Below are 12,060 nucleotides of genomic sequence, written 5' to 3'. Positions count from 1 at the left end.
AAAACTAAATTAAGTTAGTTGACTGTAAGAATATATATATAATATATTCTACTAAACTAACTAGTATCAAGCTGGTTATAATTTTTATTTAAAAAAAATCTAAAAGAATATTTTTTAAATAAAATTAACTATAACTATTTTAAGATTTAAGATAATGGTTATTTTTACTAATAGTTAAGCTGCTATTTATATCTATATAAAACTAAAATACTTATTAAATTAAGAAATTATTAAACAGATTATACTAGGAACTACTTGACGTAGTAGACACGCTGGTTAGATAAGACAAGTAAGATAGTTAAAAATAGTTTCTTATTAATTTTAAAACTACCTTTTAAGAAATCTTCTTTTCTAAAGGATTTTAGAATAATATATTATATTAAAAAAAAGAAATAAATAATATAATAATATAAATATCCGGATTAAAAATCTGATAAATCTGTATTAACCCCGGAATAAACTATTATAATAATAAATATAAACTGTTATAGTAGTAAATATTATATAATAATTATATTTTTCTATTAAACCGAATTATTTAGTATAATAATATAACTATAAAAAATTTTATTATTTATTTTTAATTAAATATTTATATTAACAATTTTTTTTAAATAATAGAATTTGGTGTTATAATAATAAAGGGATTATTTAATAAACTATATATTATATAAACAAGAAATTCTAAAGTAGTAAATAAAATATATATTTTATTAATAATCTGATTAGCATCCGATATAAAATATATATATATAAATAAAAAAGATTAATATATTTTCTATTATTCTTATATTTTAACTTTCTATTAAATTTTTTTATTTATATTTTTTTATTATTTTTATTCTTATTTTTATTATTTGTTTAGTATCTATCTGTCAATTTATTTTTTTAAAAATTTTATTTTTATTATTTTTTAATATAATATTGGTAACTACTTGCTATTATATAACTAATATATTTATTATATTTAAGATTTTTTTATTTATATTATTTATATATTAATATTAAAAAAATTAATATTATTAATATAGAAATAATAGTGCTTGGCTATATTTTTAATATTATAATATTTATATTATATAAGTAATATTCTAATAAAAATCAGATTTATTATTAGATATATTTTAATATTTTTTAGTAGATTTATTAAACTAATAAAAACTAAATTTTAATTAATATATTAGAAAATATTTTTAAGTTTTTATAAATTCTTAACTAAAATTAAAAGTCTTTTATTAATTATATTGTTTTTAATTAGAATCTGGATTAGGATTTAATATTCTGTATTTAGATTAGTTATTTAATTTTAGTTTTGATTATTAGCTTTAAAATAGTTAAGCTGATTTATTATTAAATATATAAATTAACTAATATTAATAAGTCTAAAATTATTATATAATTTTTTATTAATTTTTAGTTAATTTATAAGCTAATTTATTAACGTAATCTGATTTCTTATTATTTTTGTATTATAAACTTTATTTTTACTACGAATAATCTAACTATATTTTATCTAATATCCGGAAATAATAGATTTTTTTATAAACTAAGATTAAGTAGATATTTTTTAAAAAAATTTATTATAAAATATATACTATATATAACAACAAAATCTTTTTTTAGAATTTTTATATTTAGAATATAAAATAGTTTTGATTTTTTACTATTTATCTTTTATAAGAATAATACTAATTAACTAAATAGTTTAATAGTCTTTTAATAGAAATCCAGCTTGTTTATAAAGAACTTTTATTTTAATTATATGTTTTAGTATTAATATTTAAATATATTTAATATAGTAATTTTATAAAGATTTAATTATTTTTTTTATATTTAGAAATAAGATATTTTCTGCTGTTTTAATTTTTTTTTATTTTTTATAGCTTTAAATAGCTTGCTGAATATTATCTATAGATTTCTTTAAAATCTATTTATTATATTTACTTAGCTAGTTTATTTATTTAATTAGAAAATACTACTTATTTTTAAAATTTTATTTATTTTTAATACTTTTAATTTTTAATTTCTTTTTTTTTAAATTTAAAAAGTAGAGTTGGTTTTATAAATCTATATTAGATTTTTATTATTTTAATAATAATATATAAAAAATGTTATAAATGCGACTATAATAGTTCGACAGAAATATTTAATATATCTATTTTTTAATAACTATTAGAATTTTTAGAAGTCTAATATATTAAGAAACTAATTTCTAAAAAGAAATCTTAATTTTTAAATCTTTAGTAAACCGTTTTATTAGATTTTTTTTAAAGTTATTAGCTGGTGTTTTTTATTATAATATTTTTTATACTTTATTAATTTTTTCTTAGTAATTTTATAGGATTTTTTATAGTACAGCTAGTTTATTAATTTAATTTTTAGCTATAGAAATCTTTTTTTAGAAATTATTAACCTCGCTATAAAAATAAAAATTAGATAAATAGTCTAAAAAAGTCTTAAAAAAGTAACTAATAATAAAATTTGAAATATTATTATAAATAGATTAAATAGAAAATAATAAAATAAACTCATTTAATTAATTTTTATTAATAAAATACTAAAAATATTATTTAAAAATCTAATTTATTTTTTTAGTTTAATTATTAGTCTAGGGTTGAAATATTATTAATAAATAAAGTTTAATCTAAGTATAATATACAACTTAAAATTAAAATTTACTAGTAAAAAAAGAATTTTTATCTAAAATTATATTTTAAAATAGTTTAAACTAGAGTTTAATTTTTTATAAAAAAAATTAGTAAGTTCTAAAATAATTATAATATATAAAGCAGATAAAAATTAATATTATTTTATAAATTTATAAATAATAATAAAAATCAAATCTATAGTATTGTTTTTTGTCATAATAAAAGATAGATTTATAATAAAATTTATGAATAATTTAATAAAAAATCGGCTAGAAATTAGTAGTAATTTAAACTTACTATATAATTTATCTCTACTAAATATAACTTTTTAATACATAAAATATTTTTTAATATAGATAACTATATTTTAAAAAAGTTTATTTTATAAAACTTTCTTTTAAAAAAAGTTTTTATTTTTAATTATTTAAAATAACCTGCTAGTTAATTATTATAATAAAAATTTAATAAATATTACTAAAGATTTTTTTATAGAAATATACAAGCAGTACTTATATATAATAAGATTATTTTCTATTAATTTTCTAATATTTAAAATCAGAATTATTTTCTAAGATAATAAGTTTTTAATAATATATCTTTATATTTTTATTTCAAATTCTTTTAACTAGAAAATATAATTTTTTATTAATTTGAAAATAAAATAAGTCTTTATTTTTATATACTTGGAATATTACTAATATACTAATATATTTATTATAAAATAAGCTTACTCTAATAGTTTTAGAATATAGTAAATTTTTATATTTCTATATTTAGAATATTACTAATATATTAATATATAAATTATAAAATATTTTTATTCTAATAGTTTAATTAGCTGTTTTTATACTAGCTTTTTAGTTTTTTTAATTTTATTAAAAGCTTAATATTATATAAATATTAAGTTTAGGACTTCTTTATAAAAATGTTTTATTATATTTAAACTAGGATTTTATAAAAACTAGCTAAAATATTACTAAAAGTTTATTAGTTATTTAATAGTATATCGGTAGAATTATACTTACTAAACTTATATTAAAAAATAAAATTATAATTACTAAAATATATATATTATTAAGTTTAATAGCTGTTTAGCTTCGGCTGCTTTATAAAAGTCTAAAAATTTTAATAGTATATAATAATTTTTTTAAGATATTAATACTAATATTTAAATAAATAAATAATAATAAAGAATTTTTAATCTAAGATTAAATAATAAGTTTTAGCATTATTAAATTTTTTTAATTAGAATATAATAAGATAGTATATTTTATAGTTATCAAGTTAAAATAATATTTCTGTTATATTTTATTAGAAAAGTATTTATTTCTACCCGGATTTTTTATTAAAAACTAAAATATTTTAATAAAAATATAGTTTTAAAACTATAAAGAAGCTGTTAAAATATTATTATTTTTTATTAGTTAATATTATTTTTTTAGGCTTTTTTGTATTTTAGATATCTTTTAAAAAAGGAATTAGTAATAATATGATTAAAAAATAATTTTTGATAAAATATTAATAAAAATTCTAAAATTCTAAAAATTATTTAGATTTTATACTATATAGTTGGTATTAATTATATAAAGATATAAGATATTTATTAGAAATCTATTAATATACTATATAAAAGTATAATATATTTTAAAAATTTAATATAATTTTAGTAAAAAGAATATCTTAATAATTTAATATAAAGATCTGATTTTTATAAGTATTTTAATATTTAATATAAAGATCTGATTTTTATAAGTATTTTAATACTTAATATAAATAAAGAATATAAAAAGAACAGTTTTTTTAAAAAAAATAAGAATATTATTCAAATAAGTAATATAAAAAATATCTAATATATTATACAAAACTAAATAAATATAGTTTTAAAATATAATTAGAATATTACTTAATCTAAATAATATTATTAAATATTTAAAATATTTATAAGATTTAAAAAGCAGTTTTTTATTTATGTTTTTATTTAATATGAATTTAATAATAAGTATTTTAAATATTTAGTTTTAAGAAATATTTAGCTTCTATAATTCTTTCTAAAATTTCTAAAGTTAAAAATAAAAAATAATAATTTTTAAAAAAAATCTTATTAAGTTTCTTATAATCTATATATAATCAAAAATCTTTATTTATTTTAATATAAAAAAATAAAAGCTTTTATAAAACTTTTAAAAAATTAAAATTATTTTAATTAAATATTCTTATTAATATAATAATAAAGGGATTAGAGCTTAACTTAAAATAATAAATATATAAATCTATATAGTAGAATTTTACTATTTTTTAGATAAATAATATAATCTAAAAATTTAAAAAAAGAAAATTACTAAAAACAACTAAATAAAAATATATTTATAAAATTATAAAATTTAAAAGATAGTATAATCTTATTAAATTCAATTTATAAATAATTTAAAAAGATTTTATTTTGTAATAGCTAGATATTTTCTAAAAATTTAATTATATTATAGATATAAACCAGATTTTAGTAAACTTTTATAAATTTATAAAAAAATAAAATCTTTAATATTTAGATCTTATATTATTACTGTTGATTCTATACAGATAAATAAATATATAATTTTTTAAAATAATTATTAAAAATAAAATAGGATTTTTAAAAAATCTAAATTATAATTAATAATTATATAATATTTTATAAATAATTATATAGTTTCTTTTAAATTAGTAGTAGTAATAGAAACTTTTATATATTATAAATATTTATAATAAAATAATAAATTATAGTAACTAATAAAATTATAAAATAAGCTATATTGAAATAAAATTATTATATAAATTAATAGCTAATAAGATTAATTTTTATATAAAAATCTAAATTTATATAGATTTTGATTATATTTTTAAAATAAATAAATATATTAAAATAAATAGCAGTTTCTATTTTAAACTAGTTTATTAAAAATATAAAAACTTTTTTAACTATTTTTTTTCTTAATTCTAGTTTAATTTTATTCTTATTTTTATAAGAATATCGGTTAGCTAAATAATATTTATTATTATATTTATAATAATAAAAAGTTTTTTTTTCTTATTTCTTTTATTTTAAAAAATGTTTAACAGAAAAAACTTATTATTTAACTATCAAAGTTCGGATTTTTTAAAAGTTTTATTTAAATAGTTTTTTTATTTTTCTGGGTTTTATTTCTTCTTTTAATTTATTATATTCTAATAATACATAATAATAGATACTATTTTATCTTAAAAGTCCGATAGTTTTAATATATATTTATAAATATATTAACTAAGTTCTAATACCAGCTTTACAAAAAAGATTAATATATATTTATTATTTTATTTAGATTTGGAATAATACTTTAAGATATTTAAATAAAAATAATTTTTTTTAGATTTCAAATATTTTATTAATAGGTTTGTTTAAGCTGTTTTATAATATTAGACTATAAAATAACTATATTTTAAATAAAAAAAATCTATTAAATAAAGTAATTTTATAATCTTTTAGTATTTTAGTAGTGTTTCGGAGATTTTTTATTAATATATTAATATTATTTCTATTAATAAATAAAATTTAAATAGCTAACTACAGCTGGAATTTTTTAATTTTTTATATAATATTTTTAAGAAGCTTTTTTAAAAGTATATTATAAATTATAAATCTATTTTATTTTTTATTATAAATTAAACAGAAGAAAAAAAATAAAGATTTTTTAAAATTTAATTTTTTTTATATTCAGAAGATTAAGTTGAACTGGTATAATATTATTATAATTTTATTAAAAATTTAATATTTTTATATTTGGTTTATAATATTTAAACTTATTTTTTAATTATACTAACTATTTTAATTAGTAAATAGTAGTTTATACTTTTTAAATATCTATCTAAATTAGATAATTTAATTTAAAAACAGATAAAGTATTATAAAATAATTTTAGTAAAGATTTATTAAATAATATATTACTTTTTTTTAGATAACCAAAAAGAAAAAGAATTAGAAATTATTAAAAACTATTTAATATAGTAGACATGCTGGTTAAATAAAACAAGTTAAATAGTTAAAAATAGTTTTTTATTAATTTTAAGACTAATTCTTAAAAAATCTTCTTTTTTTAAAGGATTTTAGAATAATATATAATATAAAAAAAAGTAAATAATATAATAATATAAATATCCGGATTAAAAGCCTGATAAATTTATATTAATCCCGCAGCGGGCTGCTATAATAGTAAATATAGACTACTCTAACAGTAGGTATTGTATAACAGATTATTAACCGGTTAAACTATATATATAATATTAATTAGTAGATATATTTTTAATAACCTTTAGACTATAAAAATATATTTAATAATAAATTTACTAATAAATATACTAAAATTATTATTTTTAGAATTATAGACTAACCAGTTAATATTCTACTAATTTCTATTATATACTAATATTTATAGAAACTTACTATTTAATAATAAAGAATTGATTAGATTAATAATTTATACAACTACTATATTTATTATATTTTTATTAATATAATAAAAAATAAAAAGATTTTTAGTATATATATTAGCTTATATTAGATATAGTTTTTAGTACTAGTATAAATACTATCTAGTATGATTATTTTGAATATTTATTTAAATACTATTAGAATTATTGAATTAATTGTATATTCTTACAGATTAAAATCTTAATTAATTAAATATACTTTTATCAAATATCTAAAATATAATTTTCTGTCCTGAAGTATTTTTTAAGCTAGAAAAAAACTTACCGTCTTTTAGTATATTTTTAGTAAGAAGTTAGTACAGTAAGTAATCTGTTTTATATTATATACCCGGCTGCTGGGCTAGTTCTATAGTCTAACTAATACCGCTCTTAATACTGCAACTATTAATGTATCGCCAACTGGCCTTCTTATGAGAGGAAATATATGTATATTGATTAAAATGTCTACAGCTATATAACTGGTCCTTTAAGAAATAGTAAGATCCGAGATTATATAATTCTAAATATCTATTATATTTTTTATAAATAAAGAGATTACTACTAAATTATATATAAAAAAAATATAAAACTACTCGTATTTCCGAAATAGAAGATAAATAAAATATAAATATAAAAATATTAAATAAGATCTACTATACCAAACTGTTTAATAAGATAAAAATAAATAAGATATTTAAAAAGTTTTATAAAACTATTAACTATTGAAATTATTATACTAATATAAATAAACTTAATATTTTTAATATCTATTTTATATTATATAAAATATTATTTAATAAATATATATTTAGTTTTTATATAGAATTTAAAATTTTTAGTTAGAATAATAGTACATTAATTATTAATATAAATTATAATAGACTTAATTATTAATGAAGATATAATTTTAAAATATTAAATATTTAATTTAATAAATAAAAGTTAAAGTTAAAAAAATTTTAGATTATAATAGTTTAAATAATATATTTACTTTTAGTAAAAAATAATATAATAACAGTTTATTTTTTTAAATTTTAAAAAATAAATCTGTTAGCAAGCTAAAAAATATAATTAAAAATTAATATAATATTAAAAATATAAAAACCGGTTTACTTAATATTATAATAATTAATAAAATTAAAGCTTTTATATTTATAAAAAAATTAATAATTTAATAAGTTTATAAAATAGTATTAGATAAGATTTATAACTTAAATATAAAATTTATTAAAATCTATTATAAAAAATAATAACTTACTAATTATATATATAATATTAAAATATATATTAAATATAATTTATATTAAAATATTATTATATTTTTAATATAATTTAATATTATCTGGTTAGACAGTTTCTATATACTTAAATAAAAAATTTTAATAATTAAATAATATAAAAAAGATTTTATATATTAATATACTAAAATGTTTTAAATAATCTTTAATATATAATTTTGATAAAAGATATATACTATTATTAGTTTATATAATATAAATATTAAGAAAGTAAATATAGAAACTATTATTAATAAATTTAATAAAATTATTTAATAAATTTTTAAAAATATTAATTATAGAAATACCTAATACTAAAAATAGAAGATTATTATAACAGATATCTGGGGTTATATAATCTTAGATCTTACTATCTTTTAGAAAACCAGCTATATAGCTGTAGATATTTTAATTAATATATATATATTTTTTTTATAACTTATAAGTTCTTATAACTATATTTCTTATTAAATTTATTTTTTTTATTTTTTTTATTAAAATCTTTTTATATATACTAATATCTATAATATTAACAGCTTTTTATATTTTTATTTAGTAACTTTTATATTTAGAAAGATAAAAAAATTTTTAAAATATTCTAACCAGCTTAATAATTAAATTTAATATTTACTAATTTATTAAATTAATTAATTATATATTTTTACTATACAAGTAGTATAACTATATGTTATACTATAATATTATTAAAAGATTTATTTAATATTAATATTTTTAAAGCTATATTAAAGTTAAAAAATTAGTTTAACTAGCTGATATAATAATATAATTTATATAATTATTTTAAATCTAAAAATCCAAATACTTAAAAATTATTTTAAAATAATTATACCAGTTTTAAAAAATCTATCTTTTATTTAGAAAATAAGAACTAAGTTATACAAGTTTTTATAATTTAAATAATAAAAAATAAAAACCCGCTTATATATATAAATATTTAATATAGTATTACTAAGGCTAAAAAAATCATATTCTACTAAATATATATAATATAAATATTCGAAACTAAAACTAATTAAACTATTTGATTTTTATTATTTTTAGTACTATATATAAGTCTAGTTTTATAAAATATTTTTAAAACTATAATATAATAGCTAAAATATATAGACTTTTCTAACAAATTTATAAAGTTTTTAATTTTATAATTATTATCTATTTATATAATAAATAAATATTTATATACTATAATAATATTTTTAATTAAAATATATTTTTAATAAAGTTTATAAATATTTTTAATAAGTTATATAATATTAAAACTATAAATAATTAGACTAAACTTTTATAATTTTTTATAATAATTTAAAATATTATAATATTTACTTATTTATTATAAATTAATATATAATATTTAAAAAAGCTGCTATTTTCTTATTAGTTTATATCTAATTTATATAATTTAAATATATTCGAAAGAATTAATTCTTATAGCTATTTATATATATTATTATTAATAAAATTTTAATTATTAATATTTTTAATTATAATAATAGTAATTATAGTAGCTGAAGCTAAAATAAAAATTATAATTATAAATATAATAATAACTATAAATATAATAAAAAATAATTAAATTCTAATATTTAGTTTTAATATAAAAAATTTAATATTCTAAATAAAAACTTAATATTTTATATTTTTTATTAATATAATAAAAATTATTTCTTAAATAAATATTTATTAAATCTAAATAAAAAAAAATATAAATATATATATTAATATAGTATTTATATCGGTAAAAATAATATTATTATTTAAACTATTTATTTTTAATATTATTAATATTAATTATAATTTATTTAATATTTTTATTATATTAGTTTATTTTAATATAGTAGTTATAATCTAGAAGAATATCTATCTAAATTATATAAATAAATAAATATTTAATTTTAAAACTATAAAAAATATAAACTATTTTAAATATTATTTTTAGATTTTTATACTTTATATATATTAGATTAAAACAGCTATTAATAAAGTTTTTTATATTATTAACTGTAATACTATTTTTATTAAATTTATAAATAAGAATAGTAATCTAATTAATATATTTATTGTTAATTATTACTAATTTATTTTAATTTTATTAAATAATTTTATTTTCTGTAAATAGCTCGCTTGCTTAAATGATTAATTATATATAATAATAAAAAGAATTATATATTTTATTAAAAATAATAAATAAATTAATTATATTATTATAAATAAAAAATAATATTTTATAAATATTATTAGTATAATAAGCTATAAAAATATTTATAGTTTATATTATTATAATATTTTAATTTATTTATTTTTTACTAATCTTATTATTTATATAATTAAAAAATTAGTTATTTTATTAATTTTAATTTATTTAGTTTATTACTATATAGTTTATACCTCCGAGTATAAAATTTATAATTTTTTAAAATATATTATTAATTTAAATATTAAAAAAAATATTCTACTAATATTCTATAAACTATATTTATATAAAAGAAATTAGATACTTTTAGTATTATATATTAAACTATGTAATTTTAAACTTTAAGTTAAAAACTTTATATATATCGATATTTACAGTTTATTATTTATATATAATTAAACTAATATTTATTATTTTATTATTTTTATAAATTATATTTTTTATTATTATTAGATCTTTTTTTTTAACAACTGTAGTAAGATTTATAATAAGTTTATTATAATATAAAACTATTTTAAATATTAATTAAATATTAATATTAAATATATTTATAGTAATAATATATCAGAATACTAACTATTTATAATTTATTATTAAAAATAGAATATTATCTAAAATCTAACTTTATATTATTATTTTAATCTTAATCTAATTACTAAAATTAAAAATAAATATTTTATTATATTTTGAATTTTTATTATAGCTAATAATTAATTATTTTATTATTTTTAAAATTATATTATTCTTATTATAAACTATATTTAGAATTAGTTTATATATAATTTTATTAGTAAGATATTATATAAAACTTTATATAATATATAATCTAATATTATTTATTAAAGGGTTTTTAACTACTACTAGTATCTTATTTTAAAAAAAACTTATAATAAACTAGAAAATTATATATAAAAAAACTACTTTATAAACTATTTTAAATTAGTTTATAAAATATATAATATTAAGATTTATTAAATTATATATATATATAATATTATTCTTAATAAAAAACTAATTTTTTAAATATTTATAAGTATTTTTTTATATAATTTTAATTCCGTACGTGGTAGTATTTTAAATATAAAAAAAGCTATTTAAAAAAATATATATTATTAGTTTTTATTTATTATATTTTTTAAACCTAGAAGCTATTATAAATAAAATTTCTTAATATTTTAATTTTAAAATAAAAAATTAATAATTTAAATTCTAACTAGCTTATTAAATATAAATAAACTAGTATATTACTTCTATTAAACATTTCTAATAATATTATATATAATATATTATTTAATATTTTTAATATACTGTTTTTTATTATTAAGAATAATATTTCTAATAATAAATTAATAATTATAAACTATTTAATTATTAATAATTTATTTTTAGTATTTTTATTTATAAAGACTATAATTTAAAAACTATTATATTATTTAATTTATAT

This window comes from Aspergillus fijiensis (genome assembly GCF_003184825.1).
Source record: "Aspergillus fijiensis CBS 313.89 unplaced genomic scaffold BO72scaffold_43, whole genome shotgun sequence".
Lineage (NCBI taxonomy): Eukaryota > Fungi > Ascomycota > Eurotiomycetes > Eurotiales > Aspergillaceae > Aspergillus > Aspergillus fijiensis.
This window is presented reverse-complemented; position numbering follows the sequence as displayed.